Source organism: Leptopilina heterotoma, unplaced genomic scaffold, assembly GCF_015476425.1.
Source record: "Leptopilina heterotoma isolate Lh14 unplaced genomic scaffold, ASM1547642v1 Lhet_169, whole genome shotgun sequence".
NCBI lineage: Eukaryota > Metazoa > Arthropoda > Insecta > Hymenoptera > Figitidae > Leptopilina > Leptopilina heterotoma.
The window spans coordinates 1028534-1046523 of record NW_025110885.1 but is presented as its reverse complement, the minus strand read 5'-3'; the positions used below and the strand labels follow the sequence as shown (position 1 = coordinate 1046523).

The 17990-nt window shown below is 28.2% G+C and overlaps 1 protein-coding gene across 8 annotated transcripts in view; it reads left to right on the top strand.

Moving 5' to 3' along the window:
• LOC122499558 (dystrophin, isoforms A/C/F/G/H-like) overlaps nucleotides 1-17990 on the top strand; it is a 557697-nt gene that overhangs the window by 280358 nt on the left and 259349 nt on the right. The gene's annotated exons all lie outside the window — the stretch shown is intronic.

Sequence of the window (17990 nt, the reverse complement as noted above, 5' to 3'; positions counted from 1 at the left end):
AAATGGTTTCGTGAATACTGACCTTTTTTGGGGGGAAGTGTATTATAACATTTAATAGTGAAAAGAGAAGGACTAAAATTTAAATATTTATAAACATCATTTGAATTGTATTTTTTTCTTCTAAATATTTCCTTCTTTATAAAATATTTATTTCTCATAATTATTTCTTTCTTAATATTGTTTGTCTTTTGCAAACATTTCTTTTTCTAAAAAATATTTATTTCTTGTAAATATCTCCTTCCTTAGAAAAATATTTGTTTTTTGTAAATATAGTTCTTTCCTAAAAATATTTATTTCTTCTTAAATATTTCATTCATTTAAGTTTTAAAGTAAAAGTTTTTTTTTCAGTTTTTTATTTAAGTTTTAAAGAAATTATTTTTAAGAAAATATCAAAAATAGTTGGAAAGAAAAATTTGTTTCCAATTTTAGAATTTCTTGCTCCATGATGAATTTTGAAAAGAAGGAAGAAAAATGAAAATTTTTTTGCGAATTGACTTAAGTATAATTTAAAATCGAAAACTTGTGTAAAAAGTTGGATCAATTTTTTCGGATATATTACTAGCCGATCGTGTCGGTAAACTATCTTCGATGTGCTTGCGGCTTATAGGATGGAAAATAGAGTCAGTGAACACGTCAAATAAAGAAGTTAGAAAATTTTTTCTCCCTCTCCCCTCCCCCACTTTGTTAAATTGCTTTTCAATATAACTTGATATGAATTTTTTTCCCAACGCTTTATTTAGAAATTAATTTTTAATTATATTATAAAATTAAAAAATTAATAAATTAATAAATTATTAAGTTTTTTATAGTTTTCTCAACACAGAAACCAGAAATGTCAATAAAAAAAGTTGTATTCATCTGACTTGAAATATTAGCCTTGATTAAAATTAAAAAATCAGAATTTTCGAGCCAAAAGCAAATTTTTGATTTTTAAAAAGTTAAATAAAGTTAAATTACTTAAATTTTGCAAAAATGAGTGTATCAGCTTTCAAAGCGATTACAAAAAACGCAGGCATTTCTTGTCGACGCAGAATTTGATGTCAAACCGTTTCTTATTGGAAAACATATATAGAGTACTCTTTTCATGATTTGATCTTGTTCATCTCTAAAGGTAATTTCTCTCTGAAAAAGAAAAAGATTTCTTTCTCCTCTCCAATTTCTTGACGTTACATGTGTTGGCTATTAAAGTTTCTTTTTTAAACTTCTTTCAATTTTTTTTTCTCTTCTCTTGTTATTTTCGAAAACACTTTTAATCCCAAAGGAGAAAAATAATTTTTTCCAAACTAGACTAAATTTTCTTCCCTTCTGTTATTTAAAATTTTTTCTTTTTTATAATTTTGAAGAGTGTAATAAAAAAATGAAGAAATTTTTTTTTGTACTTCAGGAATCGTATTCCGTTTGAGAAACTCGACAGATTGCTAAATTTACGAAATGACTTTCTTCTCTTCCTCCTCTGACTCCTTCTGGCGTTGCCAGTGATCAATGGACAAAAAAAAGTACATACACCCAGACTCTTGACGATTTTTCTTATTTTACGTCTACGCCCGATAAGAATCATCCTCCTTTTGATCAGATTCGTTCAACTGAATTCTGTCTAGAAGCAAGTGCCACGCCGTTGGCTGACCAAAATCAGCCTTTACTACTGAAATAACACTAGTAGACAAACTCACAACTAACAAGGATCGAATTCTTTTTTTCTCTTTTTCCTCTCAAAAAAACATTTCTCGTTCAATTTTTCTCAATTTAAGGAGTTTATCAGAATTTTATTTTTAGTAAACGAATTTCTTTTTGGGGATTTTTACACATTTGTATTTGGAAATTTTATTTTCGATTTAAATAAAGTGATTTGGTTAACATCTTCATGTTTTATAATAATTTTAATTTCCATAATATTTTCAAAAAAAAAAAATTAAATAATTTACAAAAATTTTAATAAAATCCTTCGCAAGAATTCAATTATTTTTACAAATAATAAAATCGCTCCTATGAATTCAATTATTTTTACAAATAATAAAATTTTTCCCATGAATTCAATTATTTAAAAAATTTTATAAAATTCGTTGTAAGAATTCAATTATTTTCATAAATAATAAAATTTCTCATAGGATGTCAAATTATTCTTAATACAATTTTAAATAAATTCCTTGAAAAATGTAATTATTTTCGAAAATTTCTTGCAAAAATTCAATTACGTACATTTTACAAATAATGCAATTCTTCGCTGAGATTCAAATATTTTCAAAATCTACTATTTTAATCAAATTTCTCAAAGGAATTCAATTATTTTTTAAAAAATTGTAATAATCTATTGAATAAATGAATATTTATCAAAATTAAATCCTCATTAAGAATTTTACTAACAAATTTTTAAATAATTGAATTTTTTCGACGAATTTTACTAAAATTTTTAATTAGGTACATTTTTTGATGAATTCGATTAAAATTGTATTAAAAATAATTGAAATTCTATGATAAGTTTTATTGTTTATGAAAATAATTGAATCTCGGTTAATAATTTTATTATTTATGCAAATAATTGAATTATTTGACAAGAAATTTATAAAAAACTTTTTTAATTTAGTTGAATTTCTGTGAAATTTTCATTATTTATGAAAATAATTTAATGTTTGCTCAAGATTTTTATCAACACTGATTTTTAAATAATTGAAATGTTTTAAAGAATTTTATTGAAATAGTAGATATTGAAAATCATTGAATTGAGGAAAATTTTTAAATAAGTAATTGAAATTTTGCAAAGAATTTTATCGAAATTTTTGAAAATAATTAAATTTTTGAGAAGAATTTTATTATTTTTAAAAGATAATTGAAATTTTAACGTGGCATTTTTAAAAATTTTTTAACATAATAATTTAATTTCTGCGAAGAATTTTATTACATTTGAAAATAAATTAAATTCATAAAAAGAATTTTATTATCTATGAAAATAATGGAAATTTTACGATGAGTTTTATTATTATGGAAATAATTGAATTTCTAAAAACAATTTTATAATTTATAAAAATAATTGAATCACTGACAGGGATCTTATTATTTATAAAAATAATTGAATTCTTACGAAGAACTTTATTTTCATTTTTTTATAAATAATTGAATTCTTGAGGAGAATTTCATGGAAATTATGTTTTAAATAATTAAATTCCTGTGAAATTTTTATTATTTATGAAAATAATTTAATGTTTGCTTAGAATTTTTTCAACATTTTTTTTAAATAATTGAAATCTTTTTCAATTTCACTGACTAATTAGAGTTTGAAAAATAATTGCTTCTTGACCTGAATTGGCCTAAAATTTAAAAATTTTCTTTGCTCCTTCAATTAAAAGTTTTTGTTACTATTTTATGTTTTTTTTTAAACTTCAATATTTGCATATTGACTGATGATGATAGAAAATTCAAAATTGTATTTTTAGGTCAAGAGTGAACATAAGTGTTTTTTTTTTAAAAACACTTATGTTCACTCTTGACCAAAAATATAATTTTGACCTAAAAATGTTTCCTTCTCTCCGAAAAGAAGTAATTTTAATTACTTTCAATATTTGTTTACTGTTTAAATATAATTTCTTAGTGGACTGATTTTTTGACCTAAAGCGACTTAGAATTTGAAGTTGTGTTTGCCTATTGACCAAAAATTTTTGTTTAGGAAAAAAACTCAAAAATATAATTAACTCTAAATAGACATAAAAATAAATTTCGACTTAAAAGTTCTCCCCCTTTTTCCGCAAAGCAGCAATTTTAATTGCATTCAATCTTTAGAGCTCTTAATTTGCACTTGAATTTCGTAATTAAAATCCAAACACTCGAATTTAAAATATTGATTGTAATTGAAGATGCGAAATACCTGACTGTACGTCTACAGAAAGACTTGGTTTATTTTAGTATGATTATATAAAATTGAATAGTTGAAGCATAGAAGAGTCCTTTAATTTGAAGGCATTGTCAACGCCAGAACAGCAACGAAAATTAAAAGCTTATCTGTCTCTTTTACTCGCTCGCGAACTATTCTAACAAACGCAGAAGTAGACATTATCATGAATAGAAATTATTATTATTATTATTATTGTCATTTCATTTTTTTCTTTATTTTCTTTATTTTTTTTTGCTTTAAAGAAAAAAATGTTCAAAAAAGAAGGACATTTACTTCAAGATGGCTGTATGCCATAATTGTTTCGTCATTAATTCCAAAGTTCTATTGTCTACTTTCTTACTTCATTTGATTTTTAAGTACTTTTATTGTTCACGAAGACGTGCTCAAGTGAGTTATTTCGTATAAAGTACTTTCTCTCTTTTTTTTTTTGTTGTAATAATTCTTCACGAATGAAATAAAAATTCACTTTTTAATACCACGCAAAAATTATTATTCACTATACAAAGTTTTCTCATTATGATCTCATAAAGGGAGTTATTGCAGTTTGACACCATTCACTGAGTGGAACTTTTAGCATTTGACGTTATCTTATTTTTTGTTTTATGAATTTCAGTCTTTTTTGGATGAATTATTTTTTTTAGTAGGAATTTTACAATTTGTTACTTGCGAAGAAAAGAAGATATTTAAAAAAAATTCTTTTTCCTTTATTTAATTAATTTTCTGGAATTTTTGCTATTTGAAAATAGTCTCTAAAAATTGCGAATATTTTTATTGCTTTTTTTACATTTTTAAAAATATTTTAAATACTTTTATTCAGGTTTTTTTTTCTTTTAAATATTTCAAATAGTTTTATTGAAATATTTTTGAATGTTTTTAATGAAATGTTTGGAATATTTCCATTGGGATATTTTAAATATTTTTATTTGAGAAGCTGTGAGATTTTAATTTAGTATTTTTTAATAGTTTTTAATATAGTTATTATTTTATTTGTTGTTTTAATTCTTTTTATTTTATTTTATATTTTAATATTTATTATTTCAATATTTTTCATCTTTTTATTTTAATATCGGAAACATTTTTTTTGTAGGCATTATTAATATTCGGAAATATTTTTTACCTAATTTAGATTTAGAGTAAATTTATTTTTGCCAAAAAGTTATGAATTTATGAGTAATAAAAATGATGAAAATTCATTTTTAATTGAGAGAGTGATTTTTAATTGAGAGAATCCATAGAGAGTGTATATGCATAATTTTGACGCGTTATGCGTTGAAAAGCCTTAGATATGCGTAATGAATGTCTGAACAAACCACAATACTAAAACGGGGGTGTAATGAAATTGAGCCACACTAACATGTTAACACTAATGCGATGACACAACAAAGTGATGTTCAATTGTGTAGGTAGTGTACATTATACATATATATATTTATATACACACACATATATATGTATTTATAATACACGTGTACGTTGTAATGGGTAAATTTCAGTTTCACGCTGTTTCGGTTAGACGAGAAGAGGGCCTGTTTAATATGAATTGCGTATTAATAACGAACTAACTAAGCGCGCGACTGAGTCCAGTTATTATTATTTATCAGGGTGATTAATTCCGACCGTTGTTGTGGTGTGCCACACCTGTGCTATACTTTTGCCACTGTAACATGCTGGAAAATTGTTTTCGCCCAAATTCTCTGTCGGAATTTCTACTGTTTTGTGCGTAGGGAAATTTTTCTTTTTTTTTTATTTCCTCTCCACAAATTATATTGTTCGTACTTCATTTTGAACGATAAAATTTATTTCGTGAGTTTATTTTGTACTGACTTTATTAATTAATTGGAAATTAATGAAGAAATTAAATTTTTATTACAATTGGAAATTTTTTAATTGTGAAATTTATTTTTTTAATTTATATAATTTATTTATTTTTTAATTTTTTAAACTGACTTAGCTATTGAAATAAGAAAAGTCAATTAAGTAAAACAGATTTTTAAGTACAAAATATAATTTTAAGTCAGACATAGAAAAGTATTAGAAAATATATATTTTGCAGTGAAATTCAAATTTTAAGTAGTAAAAGATTTTTTAGTCAGACAAGCTTAATTTTTTGGTGAAGAAGTTATTAGGGAAAGAGTCTTTTTGTGTAGAAAAAAATTTGAATAATAAGAAATTGTATTTGAGTTAAATACTATACAATCAAATAAATTCAAATTTTAAGTAGTAGAAGACTTTTTAGTCAGACAAACAAAATTCTTAAGTAAAAAGTCAGTTAAGTAAAAATCAGTTATAAGTAGAAAAAGTCATTCCAGTCGAAACACAAGAATTTTTAGTAAAATAAGTACTTTACAGTTAAATAAATTTGAATTTTAAGTAGTAGAAGACTTTTAAGTCAGACAAACTAAATTTGTTAATAAAAAAGAAATTAAGGAAATAGAATTTTTAAGAACTAAGAAATTTGAGTCACTTGTAATTAATTGTATTAAAATTAAATACATTCAAGTTAAATAAATTCAAATTTTAAGTAGTAGAAGACTTTTAAGTCAGACAAACTATATTTTTAAGTAAAAAGTAAGTTAAGCACTTTTTTTAATTTGAAAAAATATTTTAGTCTGATATCAGAAAACAAAACAAAATAATTTACAGTAAAATAAACTCAAATTTTAAGTAGTAGAAGATTTTTAAGGCAGAAAAATTTAATTCTTCAGTAAAAATATCAGTTGAGTAAAAAATTCGTCGAGAAAAAATTTTTTAAGTGGTAAAAAAACCTTTTTAAGTACAAAAAATGTTTCTATTCAGATGTGAAGAAATTTAAAAAAAATGTGCACTTTGTAGTCAAAGAAATTTAATTTTTTAATTACTAGACGACTTTGAAGTCAGAGAAACTCAATTTCCGAGTTAAAAAGTCAGTGAAGAATGAAGCCTTTTCAGTAGAAATATAATTCACTGATGTTATAAAAAAATTTATAAAAAAATTTAACTGACATTTTTTTTTTTAAGTAGAAAAGGTTATTTCTGGTCAGACGTGGGATTTAAGTAGAAAAAGTCATCCCAGTCAGACGGAAGAAATTGTAGTAAAATTTGTACTTTACAATCAAATACATGCAAATTTTAAGTAGTAAAATATTTTTTAGTCAGACAAACTAAATTCGTAGGTAAAAAAATCTGTTTTTGATTTTTGGTTTTGAATTTTTTTCTTTAAAATTTTTGCAATCATTAAGTGAAACTCCATTGTAAGTAGAAAAAATGATTCGAGTCAGACATAGGAAAATGCAACAAAATAAATATTTTCAATTTAAATAAATTTAATTTTTAAGTAGTAGAAACTTTTTTAGTCAGACAAAATAAATTCTTGCATAAAAAAGTAATTAAGTAAAAAGCCCTTTAAAGTACAGAAAAAATTGAATAACAAGAAATTGTATAGAAATTAAATACTTTAGAGTCAAATAAATTCAAATTTCAAGTAGTTCAAGATTTTTAAGTCAGGCAAATTAAATGTTTGAGCATAAAAATGAGTTGAGTAAATTAAAGTTTTAAGTAGAAAAAATGATTTCAGTCAGACATAGGAAAATGTAACAAAATACATATTTTTTTGGTAAAAAAAATTTAGTTTTTGAAATTTATATTCGAATTTTTTTCATAATTATTATGAAACCGACTTCAGATATAATTAACCATTAAAAAGGTATTGAAAAGCAACGGTGAACATTTCTAACAATGGAAAATTTAAAGAACGCGAGGAATTTTGTTACGTGATTAATTATAATAGCGACATGGTAACCGAGATCAGTAGAGTTATTCTTGTCGGAATTTTGTGGGATTTAGTCATAAAAATTAGTCCTTGTCACATTAGAGAATTTGAAAATATTTCTCCACCGAAAATAAAACTGCGGGATTATTTTAAGTCTCATAGAGAAGAGAGACAAAAAAATAAAAGAGAGACTCTTTTCTTTACCGTATGATAAAAAATTTGTCATGAAGGGAAAAAAGTTTTTTTTATACTTTACATACTAGTAACGCGCTGACAGTTTACAGATTATTCCTTTCACTGGTCTTTGAAAAATTAATCCATTTTTAAAAAATAAAATTTGTTCTCAAAGTTTTTGGAATTATTATCCCTTTTTGAAAATGAGATTTAATTTTTATGAATGTAATTTTTTTTCTGTACATTTCAACTATCATTTAGATTAATTTAGTTGAGTTATAAGTGAAATAATAAAGTGTGCAATTATATAACTTTGGAAAAAATTTTTTTCAGAAATAAATGCTTCTAGTTCTGTAAATAATATTTCTTTTTTTTTGGGTAGAGGAAAGAACTATAGTGAAAAAGTTTTTAACGTTGCGCTCATAATTTCCATAAATCTCGGTTAAAAAACTAAGTAACGCGGAACGCCATTTACCTTTTGAATGTGGACGACAAATGTCGACATATATGTCAGAAAAAAAGACTTGTGTGTGAGTGCTTTTTCTTTTTTTTTTATCTCGAAACCATACAGTGCAATATTAAGTTTCCTCTCTGGGGATTATTAATCAATTTAATTTTAAATCACTTTGCTTTATAGAAATTAATATTAATGTATGACTTACTTTTTTTGCAAAAGTAAATTGTAGAAAAATGATTTATTTATTGGAATATTATTTACTTATTCTTTCAATTTTTTCAATTCTTTCAATTTACTTATTTTTAACTGTTTACATCATAATTAATTTAACGATATTTTTAAATCTACAGGAAAATAAAAAAAGATTTTCTCCAAACATAATAAAATATTGAAAGGAATAATTGAAATTTTGTAAAATTTTATTGATAATAAATGAAATTAAAATTTTTTACAATCAAAGTTCAATGAATTCTAATATAAATTTTGTAAATGATTTAATTCTCAATAATTTTAGTGTAAAATTTTTAAATTAAATTTTTAAATTAAATTTTTTTTAGAAATTAGTGAAAAGTCAGGGAAATATAAATTGAAATTTTCTATTAAAAGCGCTTTTTTCTGTTTGTTTTGTGTTTTTGTTAATCTGCAATTACGCAAAATATAATAAATCGTATATTTTTTTAGCATTATTAAATTGTTCAAGTTTTTAATAACTTTCTCATATCTCATTCTTCTGACAGTGTTATTTCACAGTTTTCATTTGGCGTGTCATTCTCGGGAAAATTGTTAGCTCAATTTTCCGCAAACTTTTGGATTTCGTTAGCTCAACTAGAAATGCCACTTTTGCGAGAAAGTAACACTTTATGTCTTCATTAAAAGTTTTCAAAACTAATTCTAGTTGCATATTGTTACACAAGTGCGTTTATGCATTATTCGACTTACATTTTCATTATAGAATTCTTTTATTAGATTTTTATTTCAGTTCGAATTGAACCAAGAAAGAAAGTTGAATTAGAGAGAAAGGGAGAAAAAATGAATCAGAAAGTAGAAATAAAATTCAGTACAGTTATAAAAAAATTGACATAAAAATACTTTGTAGAAAATGAATCTAAAATTTTAAGTAGTAGTAGACTTCTAAGTCAGACGAACTGAACATTAAAAGTAAAAATGTCAGTTGAATAAAAATGCCAGTTACTTACGTAACTGGCATTTTTATTTAACAGACATTTTTCCTTTTTAAGTAGAAAGGGTTATTTCTGGTCAGACATGATAATTTATTATAAAAAAAAATTTACAGTCATAAAAATTTGAATTTAAGTAGTAGAAGACTTTTAAGTCAGACAAATTAAATTTTTAAGTTAAAAAGTAATTTCAATAAAATCAGATTTAAGTAAAAAAAGTCATGCCAGTCAGACGAAAGAAATTGTAGTTAAATTTGTACTTTACAGTCAAATACATGCAAATTTTAAGTAGTAAAAGACTTTTTAGTCAGACGAACTAAATTCAGAGGTAAAAAAAGTCTGTTATTAATTTTTTGTTTTGAATTTTTTTCTTGAAAACTTTAGAAATCGTTAAGTGAAACATTATTTTAAGTAGAAAAAATAATTCCAGTCAGACATAAAAAAATACAACAAAAGAAATGAGGGTCCCAATCAAAGAACCGGTTATAAGTTTTTGAGACTCAAAATTCTCGACTTCTAAATAAAAAAAGAATTTAAAATTTTAATTTCTTGAAAACATTTTGTATTGGTATAAAGATTACCAAAATGTTTCTGAAAACATTGAGATGAAAAACAGTTTTTTTTTATTTACAGGGCAATAATTTCGAGCTTGAAAAAATTATAACTGGTTCTTTGATTGGGACCCTTAAATATTTTACATTCAAAAAAATTTAATTTTTAAGTTGTAAAAAACTTTTTTAGTTAGAAAAACTAAATTCATATTAAAGGCATTAAGTAAAAAGCGTTTTAGTAAAGAAAAATAATTGAATAACAAGAAATTGTATTGAAATAAATACTTGTAACAAAATGTAACAAAATAAATATTTTACATTCAAAAAAATTTAAATTTCAAGTAGTAGAAGACTTTTTAGTCAGACAAACTAAATTCTTGGTTAAAAAAGTCATTAATGAACGAGACTTTTTGCATAGAAAAAAATTTTAGTCAGTTATAAAAAATTGTGTTGAAGTTAAACGCTCTACAGTCAATTAAATTCAAATTTTAAGTAGTAGAAGACTTTTAAGTCAGACAAATTAACATTCCGAGTTAAAAAGTTCTTTATGTATGAAGCCTTTTCAGTAAAAAAAAATGTCAGTGAAGTTATAAAAAATTATTACAAAAATACATTTGTAGTCAAATAAATTCAAATTTTAAGTAGTAGAAGGCTTTCAAGTCAGACGGAATAAATTTTTAAATAAAGAAATCTGTTTCAGTGGAAAAAGCATTAAAGTCAGACGTAAGGAATTTTAGTAAAATAAATTCCAAATTTTAAGTAGTACAATATTTTTAAGTCAGACAAATTAAATTTTTGAATTAGAAAGAGAGAGAGAGAAGAGAGGAATAATGAGTGAGAGAGGGAAAGAGAAATATAATGACAGAGAGAGAAAGAGAGAGAAGTAATGAGTCAGAGAGAGGGAGAAAGTAAACGAAAAGAGGCTGATTGACTCTTAAAAGTATTTTGACCGTAATTAAGCAATCAAAGTTGGAAATATAGTGAGAGAGTAGGAAGAGAGTAGAGAGTGAGAGAAAGAGAAATTCTCGTACCAGTGGAGTAACGCCATTGCCAGTTACACGGTCGACTGAGGCTCACAACTAAGAGGTTGGCAGTACCAAACTCTAAGTACTTCTGATAGGATTTACTTCCCCAAGCGCCGAGCGACCTGCTGCTGCAGGTTAGAAATCAGGGGGAGACAGGTCTTCCTTTTCCACATGCATGCTGGTTACCTCCAATTCCGAAAGGTCGTAAATCACTAATCAGAATTCTCTAGAGACCTGTTTGACTCAGACGAAGATAAATCCCCTTCTTGACTTCCTGATGTGACATTTAATAAATTAGTTATCATTTATAAATCATTCCCAGGAATGCATTTCACTCTTGTTTCCTTAAAATTTCCTCACTATCTCTCTCTCTCTGTATAAATTTTTTTTATCTTATATACTGCGCAGGAGAAATCTTTCCTCCTCCAATAGAAATCAAATTTTCTTCAACATGATCACTTAATTTTGTTTCTATAAAATCAATATTTGTTTTTCTCTTGTTTTTCATTTCTTTTTTTTTTTCTCGATACTTTTTGATTTGGATTTTTGTTCATTTTACTTTTTTTGTCAGACGAACTAAATTTTTGGGTAGAGAAAAAGTAGAAAATACTTTTTTAGGTAGAAAAATCATTGGAGTCACACCCATGGAATTGTAGTAAAATAAATATTTTTACGTCCCAAACAAATTTAAATTTTAACTAGTAGAAGACTTTTAAAGTTCGACAAATTTATTTTTTGCGTAAAAAAAAGTCAGCGTACTTAAATTTTTTTAGTAATAAAGTCAGTTCGGTAAAAAACGGATTTAAGTAGAATAATTCATAATAAGTCAGACATAGAAAAATGTTACAAAATAAATATTTTTCAGAAAAAAAAATTTTAAATAGTGAAAAACTTTTAGGTCAGACAAACTAGATTCTTGAGTAAAAAGTAATTTAAGTAAACAGTCATTTTGTGTTGTAAAAAATTTGAATAATAAAAATTATATTGAAATTAAATATTTTACAGTCAAATAAATTTTAATTTTAAGTAGTAGAAGACTTTTACGTCAGACAAACTGAATTTTTAAGTAAAAACGACATTTAAGTAAAAAAGAGTAACTTTTAAGAAATTGAATTGGAATTGAATACATTACAGTAAAATAAATTTATATTTTAAGTAGTAGAAGACTTTTAAGTCAGACAAATTAAATTCTCCAGTAAAAATATCAGATAAGTAAAAATTTTTTTAAATAGAAAAATCATTTCAAGTCAGACAAAAGAAATTGTAGGAAAATTTGTTAATTTACAGTCAAATAAACTCAAATTTTAAGTAGTAAAAGACTATTAAGTCAGACAAATTAAGTTCTCGAAAAAATAGTCGAGTCAAGAAATTTTTTTAAGTAGAAAAAATAATTTCAGTCAGACACATTGTAGTAAGATTAGTACTTTGCAGTCAAATAAATGCAAATTTTAAGTAGTAAAAGATTTTTTAGTTAGACGAACTAAATTCGAAGGTAAAAAAGTAATTTAAGTAAAAAGTCTTTTTGTGTAGAAAAAATGTGATTTATTAGAAATTGTTTTAAAATTTAATAATTTACAGTCAAATAAATTTAAATTTTAAGTATTAGAAGGTTTTTAAAACACACAAACTAAATTTTTAAGTGAAAACGACATTTTAAAAGTGTAAAATTGGAGTCACTTTTAAGAAATTGTATTGGAAATTTAGAATTAAATAAATTACAGTTCAATAAACTAAAATTTTAAGTAGTAGAGGACTATTAGGTCAGACAAACTATATTTTTAAGTAAAATAGTCAGTTAAGCACTTTTTTTAATGTAAAAAAATGATTTCAGTCGGATATCAGTGAAAACAACAAAATAATTAACAGTAAAATAAACTCATTTGTTAAGTAGTAGAAGACTTTTAAGTCAGACAAACTAAATGCAAATTTTTAGTAGTAGAAGACTTTTAAGTCAGACGTACTGAATTTGTAGTTTAAAAAAATACGTTTTTGAATATTTTTTCTTCTAAACTTTGGAAATCGTTAAGTAAAACACCAGTTTAAGTAGAAAATGTTATTTTAGTTACATATGCAAAAATGTAAAAAAATGAATATTTTACATTCAAATAAATTCAAATTTTAAGTAGTAGAAGACTTTTTATTCAGACAAACTAAATTCTTGGTTAAAAAGTCATTAAGTAAAGAGTCTTTTTTAGTAGAAAAAAATATTTTAGTCAGTTATATGAAATTGTATTGAACTTAAAAGTTGTACAGTAAAAAAAATTCAAATTTTAAGTAGTAGAAGCCTTTTTAGTCAGACAAACTAAATTCTTGAGTTAAAGAAAGTAATTAAAAATAAGAGTCTTTTAATTTAAAAATTTTAAAAAATTGTATTGAAGTTAAATACTTTTGTTGTCAAAGAATTCTAAATTTTAAGTAGTACAAGATTTTTAAGTCAGACAAAATAAATATTTAAAGTAAAAATGTCAGTCAAAAAAAAATGCCAGTTACGTAAGTAACTGGCATTTTTATTCAACTGACATTTTTTCTTTATAAATAGAAAATTTTATTTCTAGTCAGACGTGAGAATTTATGACTTTTAAGTCAGACAAATTTGTTAAATAGTAAGTGAACAAAGTTTTGATGTTTAAAAAAAATATTTTTAAACTTTAGGAAAAATCAAAAATTCTTTTTCTTCTAATTACCTACATAAAAAGTGAAAAGACAGTTTAGCGATGTGATTTCCAATTTAAAAACAATTGTTTGATGAAATTTTTCCTAAAACTAATTAACAGACGATGATCAATCATAGAGACGATGCGCGCTGGTAAAGGTTAATACGAAAATCCATCTCGCTTGAGTATACAGGCAAGACATAATGGCAGTATAAATTCCCATGCCCTTTTCACGGTTATACTGGATTCATGCCAAGGCAGCGTAAGCACTCACAACGGTGACAAATTTTCCCGAAACAAATAAAGTCGAAATCAAAACGTTGGCAAAAAAAATGTCACACAATGTCTGCTTGCATGAATCAAGAATCATTTCTCATTAATGAAACCAGAAAAAAAAATTTATTTTCTATAACTCAAATTTACTAATTCAAAATAGCAAAAAATCATTCACTAATTCAAATATATTAGTTGTAGAAATGAATAGTAAAAATAAATTAGTGATAAAAATTAAAAGTAAAAATAAATTTGTAATTCAAAAAAAAAAAAAAATAGCTGCTAATTTATTAGTAAAATGTTAATTCAAGAGCAAAAAGTCAGTCATTAAGTCAAATTAGTAAAAATATTTACAAAAAAAATTTCGAGAGTACGGTGTATAGAAAAGTTACTGTACTGACTGTACTAAACAGAATAAACGGTTATGTAATATATATAATGTATATATATTGACATATAATGTTGAAATTTAGCCGTTTAATGTTGACAATTCCGACTTTCACAATAGAAAGGGAAACACAATTAATGGAAGATTAGCCGTTCTCTATATTTGCAGACACATTGCCGTACATATAGAACTTGTAAGTTGGACATCGTTGTTAAATTTACATTCCCAGGTGCGAATTTTGGTCGGCCGCCAGAGTTGGCAGGTCGGGCCCAGGTCGGCCCATCTATGGCTGCCAATAGGTCGGCAGCCAAAGTCGGGCCGACTTTGGTTACTGTTTCCACCCAAGTTTGGGCCGACTATGGGTGCCAAAGTTTAGAGAACCTAATTTTAGTTGGTCGGGCCGACTCTGGCCTGAGTCGGGCCGACGGTCGGTAAAACTATGGCAGCCAGAGTGCAAAAAACCTAATTTCACTTGGTCGGGCCGACTCTGTCCTGAGTCGGGCCGACGGTCGGTAAAACTATGGCAGCCAGAGTTTAAAAAGGTTAATTTCTGTTGGTCGGGCCGACTTTGGCCTGAGTCGGGCCGATGGTGGGTTAAACTATGGCAGCCAGAGTTTAAAAAACCTAATTTCAATTGGTCGGGCCGACTCTGGCCTGAGTCGGGCCGACGGTCGGTAAAACTATGGCAGCCAGAGTGCAAAAAACCTAATTTCACTTGGTCGGGCCGACTCTGGCCTCAGTCGGGCCGATGGTCGGTAAAACTATGGCAGCCAGAGTGTAAAAAACCTAATTTCTGTTGGTCGGGCCGACTCTGGCCTCAGTCGGGCCGATGGTCGGTAAAACTATGGCAGCCAGAGTGTAAAAAACCTAATTTCTGTTGGTCGGGCCGACTCTGGCCTGAGTCGGGCCGATGGTCGGCTAAAGTATGGCAGCCAGAGTTTAAAAAGGTTAATTTCTGTTGGTCGGGCCGACTTTGGCCTGAGTCGGGCCGATGGTGGGTTAAACTATGGCAGCCAGAGTTTAAAAAACCTAATTTCAATTGGTCGGGCCGACTCTGGCCTGAGTCGGGCCGACGGTCGGTAAAACTATGGCAGCCAGAGTGCAAAAAACCTAATTTCACTTGGTCGGGCCGACTCTGGCCTGAGTCGGGCCGATGGTCGGCTAAAGTATGGCAGCCAGAGTTTAAAAAGGTTAATTTCTGTTGGTCGGGCCGACTTTGGCCTGAGTCGGGCCGATGGTCGGTAAAACTATGGCAACCAGAGTTTAGAGAACCTAATTTTAGTTGGTCGGGCCGACTCTGGCCTGAGTCGGGCCGATGGTCGGCTAAAGTATGGCAGCCAGAGTTTAAAAAGGTTAATTTCTGTTGGTCGGGCCGACTTTGGCCTGAGTCGGGCCGATGGTGGGTTAAACTATGGCAGCCAGAGTTTAAAAAACCTAATTTCAATTGGTCGGGCCGACTCTGGCCTGAGTCGGGCCGACGGTCGGTAAAACTATGGCAGCCAGAGTGCAAAAAACCTAATTTCACTTGGTCGGGCCGACTCTGGCCTGAGTCGGGCCGACGGTCGGTAAAACTATGGCAGCCAGAGTTTAGAGAACCTAATTTTAGTTGGTCGGGCCGACTCTGGCCTGAGTCGGGCCGATGGTGGGTTAAACTATGGCAGCCAGAGTTTAAAAAACCTAATTTCAATTGGTCGGGCCGACTCTGGCCTGAGTCGGGCCGACGGTCGGTAAAACTATGGCAGCCAGAGTGCAAAAAACCTAATTTCACTTGGTCGGGCCGACTCTGGCCTGAGTCGGGCCGACGGTCGGTAAAACTATGACAGCCAGAGTGCAAAAAACCTAATTTCACTTGGTCGGGCCGACTCTGTCCTGAGTCGGGCCGACGGTCGGTAAAACTATGGCAGCCAGAGTTTAGAGAACCTAATTTTAGTTGGTCGGGCCGACTCTGGCCTGAGTCGGGCCGATGGTGGGTTAAACTATGGCAGCCAGAGTTTAAAAAACCTAATTTCAATTGGTCGGGCCGACTCTGGCCTGAGTCGGGCCGACGGTCGGTAAAACTATGGCAGCCAGAGTGCAAAAAACCTAATTTCACTTGGTCGGGCCGACTTTGGCCAGAGTCGGGCCGATGGTCAGTTTGAAGTTGCAGCTTATAAAATCATTTTTGTTCTTAGGCTTTCATGTAAGCGTAGCGTAATGGTTAGCGTGTTAGACTTCGGTGCGTTAGGTTGCGAGTTCGATTCCTGCGAGCGTTAGAAATTTTAATTTGTATTTATGTGTAAGATTGCGTTTAGTGTTAAGATGTATACAATAAACAAATAAATAATGAATAATAATAATTAATAATAATAATAAATAATTAATAATTTTTTGCAATCGGTCGGCCGACTTTTGGCTGCCAAGGTCGGCACGACCAAGGTTGCCAAAGTGAATCCGACCTTCTTTCTCATGGTCGGCAAAGCTTTGGCACCCCTGGTCGGCCCGACTTTGGCAACCATAGTCGGCACGACCATGTCAGCCACTGGACGGCAGGTGTTACAATTCGCTAGTTCGGCCGACCTTTGGCTGCCAAGGTCGGCACGACCATGGTTGCCAAAGTCAAGCCGACATTCTTTCACATGGTTGGCAAAACTTTGGCACCCCTGGTCGGTCCGACTTTGGCAGCCATAGTCGGCCCGACCATGTCAGCCACTGGACGGCGGGTGTTACAATTCGCTAGTTCGGCCGACCTTTGGTTGCCAAGGTCGGCACGACTATCCACTTGGTCGGCGCGACCATGGCCCGACCAACTTTTCGCACCTGGGTTTCCATCTCCTAAGTTTTGGGGAATATAAACACGTTGCTTGAATAATACATCTAGGCACAAGAACCACACTTGTCTTGTACAGAGACAAGGAAGGAAGCAAAACGCAAAGTAATAATTAAGTTTCCATTTCAAGACAAACTAACTTCCAAAAGTTTAATAACATTTTTTTTCACAAATTTTTTGTTTCTATTTTTTTCTTTTTTACTTATTTTTTTGTAATTTCTATGTAGAGGTTTGAACTTAAATTTAACTGTCGAAATTGTAATCAACTCTCGGTGGTTTTCTTATAATATTTTTAAATGATTCTTACTCTCTAAATTAAAATTAGTGAAAATGTTTACTAATTTTAAGTAGTGACTGAATTTTTGTGTTTAAATTTGTAAATTTTACTAATAAATAGTAATTTCTACTAATTTATTAGTAAAATTTGCTTTTTTCAAAAAATTTGCTTTTAAATTAGGAAATTTTTCTAATAAACAGTCATCTCTACTAATTTATTAGTAAAATTTGTTTTTTTTCACTTTTTGCTTTCGAATTTGGAAAATTTTCTAGTAAACAGTAATTTTTATAATTTATTAGTAAAATTTGCCTTTTCTAAACATTTTCCTTTCCAATTAGGAAATATTTCTAATAAATAATAATTTCTTTTAATTTATTAGTAAAATTTACTTTTTTCAAAATTTTTGCTTTTGAATTTGTAAATTTTACTAAAAAATAGTAATTTCTACTAATTTTTAGTAAAATTTGCTTTTTTCAAAAAATTTGCTTTTGAATTAGGAAATTTTTCTAATAAACAGTCATCCCTACGAATTTATTAGTAAAATTTGTTTTTTTTAACTTTTTGCTTTCGAATTTG